This window comes from Protobothrops mucrosquamatus, unplaced genomic scaffold (genome assembly GCF_001527695.2).
Source record: "Protobothrops mucrosquamatus isolate PMUCROS unplaced genomic scaffold, P.Mucros_1.0 scaffold461, whole genome shotgun sequence".
Taxonomy (NCBI): domain Eukaryota; kingdom Metazoa; phylum Chordata; class Lepidosauria; order Squamata; family Viperidae; genus Protobothrops; species Protobothrops mucrosquamatus.
Window position 1 is genome coordinate 1,104,155 of NW_015386782.1, and position 2,853 is coordinate 1,107,007.

Consider the following 2,853-nt stretch of genomic DNA (forward strand, 5'->3'; position numbering starts at 1 on the left):
GGCCGTGTGCAAAAGATTCCATCCTTATAAAGCACATCTCACATTCGTGGCAGTTTGCCCTGATGAAGCCGGGAGGACCCGGCGAAAGCTCGGCGTTTTATATTTATTAAACCTTTTTATGGTTTCATAATTCTCCTGGTGGTCTCACTTTTTTAAGTGCTATCAGTCATATATATATATATATATATATATATATATACACATACTAGCTGCACCTGGCCACGCGTTGCTGTGGCTCAGTCTGGTAAAAGCGTGTGTTGCTTTTATGTCCAACAGATGGCGCTGTTTTTCAAAAACATGTTTTTACCTGTCACAGGTGTGACATCTATATAATATAGGTATATAAAAACACGCGCGTATTCGAATTCAACGCTGTGTCAAAATTTCAAAGCAATCGGTGAAGAACTTTCGGAGATTTAAGATTTTGAACAAACGAGCAGTGGTTCTTAACCTGGGCGATATCGCCCCCCCAGGGGGCAATTTTGTTTTTCAGGGGGGCGGTGGAACAAAAAAGGGTGATGTGGGGGCGAAGGAACAAAAAGGGGGTGATATAGGGGCGATTGAGAAGTTTTGGGGACACTTTTGAGCCTTCCCCTGCGGCTCCAAGCCTCCTCCGCCATTTGCAGAGAGAGACAGAGACAGAGAGAGGCACTTGTGCTTCTCTCTCTCTCTCTCTCTCTCTCTCTCTCATGCGGATTCACCTGGAAAAAGTGGGGGGAGGGAGAGGAAAGAGAGAGAGGGGAAAGAGAAAGAGAGAGGAAAGAGAGAGAGGAAGCACAAGTGCCTCTCTCTCCCTCTCTCTCTCTCACTCTCTCTCTCACACACACACACACTGAGTGGGGGAAGAGGACTGGCAGACCAAGGGCAGAAAGAGGGAGAGAGAGGGAGGGAGGGAGAGAGACAGAGACAGACCCTTTTGACATCTAAAATGAAGATAACACTGAAGATATATAAATAATAAAGGTAAAAAAGGATATATGTAGTGTTATCTTCATTTTAGATGTCAAAAGGGTTTTGCGGCTCCCAGTGTTTTGTTTTTGCTGGGAAACAGGTCCAAGTGGCTCTTTGAGTGCTTTGGGTTGCTTACCCCTGCTCTACCCATACAGTGGTGCGCCATTGACCAGAATGGGCAGTGATGGAGGGGGGGGAGCGCTTCTTTCGAAACATCGCATGCTGTTTTGTGTGTCTCTTTGTATTGTACTTTTTTAGCGTGCACTCCAGTTCGATATAGTTTGTTTATTCATCTTTCTCTTCACACCATTTATATTGGATATCTTGGGGAAACTTTCTTACTTAATATCAGAGAGTATTTGCTTTCATAACAATTATTTTGAGTTAAAATATTTAATAGTTTAGTATACTTAAAATTAAAAAAATCACTCATACCCAGGATTACTAAATATGGATCTCTGCCCTTCTTAACTTTAGGACTACTATTTTCCTTAAAATGGATTTTAATGTGGTTCTGGTGGGCAACCTGGTGCCCTTTAGATCTTCTGGACCACAATTCCCATAATTACTGCTGCTGCTGTGTTGGACAAGGCAAACCTTTGAGGAAAAATTGTTGCATTAAGTCAATATTTCAAAGAATGAAATGCTGATGGCATAGTAAATACTAACACAATTATCATTATTTTAATTATTAAAGGCAAATTGTCTCAAAAAGTTTTGCTTTAGTTTTCACTCATACCTTAAGCCAGACTTAAAACACTGCTCATTGCTTTTTAAATATTATCCATATGGTATAGTTTACTTTAATACATTTACTAGTCCTCTTTCAAAATTGAAATTTTAGCAACTGTAATTATGGGTACAGAGTAATTGTACCAGGGAATATAAAGTACATTGAAAGGAGAGGGTGCATAGAGATTACAGTGAATATACTGTAGAACAGGGGAGTCAAACTCGCAACATCACGTGACGTGTCGCAACGTATCGCGACTTTTTTGCCATTGCCGGCAATGGGGTGGGCGCGGTTTCACTATGATGCATCTGGCAGTTTGACACCCCTGCTGTAGAATATACTGTAGTCACAATAAATGTTAAAAAGCATCTTGTTAAAAAGATGCTCTTCTGAAGAGATGGAAAAGTTATCTTCTAAAAGATAGAAATTGCTCTGGGTTTAGTATTGCTGGAAAAACTAATCTTGGAAGGCAATTTCAAACTGCTCTTAATCTAGCATAAAAATAACTGTTTCTCATTGATAGATGTCGCCTAGCCATCATATTTAAGGAAACTAGTTTTCTATTCTAACAATGAACAATGTTAGTTTAGTTGTGAACTCCAAACAACAGTTCATAAACCACATTTGAGAGAGGCTATGGCAGGTGTAAAGTTAATTACATTCAGCAGTGTGCTAACTCAGCAGGTATTGTTGATCTTCTTAATATGTTTGGATAGTATTATCTGTACAACAGAGATTTATCTTCAGCAACTGGGTATATGTTTCTGGCCAAGCAAAGTTTGGAGAAATAATAACAAGTGAGGCAAATGAGAAGCTGTGGTTTTAAAACTGCAATATGCTTGAGATTTTTGCCTCATGCTCTCTTGTTACCTGTCCAAGAAATCTGACTCTTTTTTCTTTTCTGAGTCTTCTTTTTCCCCAGTGTTTATTTTGTACCTGAATAAGTCATTTGCATCAGTAGATAAAAAATTATTCTATTCTATTCTATTCTATTCTATTCTATTTTTCCATCCCATAGAATTAGTATTAGGAAAACTAATGCATCAGTAGATCAACTTTGGCTGAAATGCAAAGCAGGAAACATTGACAGCTACTTATTAGTAGCTCCATAATCTCTTAATGAGTTTTTCAGATTAAAAACATTGTTAAATACAATCAGGTTTGATTGA

The 2,853-nt window shown here is 38.8% G+C and overlaps 1 protein-coding gene across 1 annotated transcript in view; it reads left to right on the top strand.

Moving 5' to 3' along the window:
• MEMO1 (mediator of cell motility 1) overlaps positions 1 to 2,853 on the top strand; it is an 18,557-nt gene that overhangs the window by 11,048 nt on the left and 4,656 nt on the right. The gene's annotated exons all lie outside the window — the stretch shown is intronic.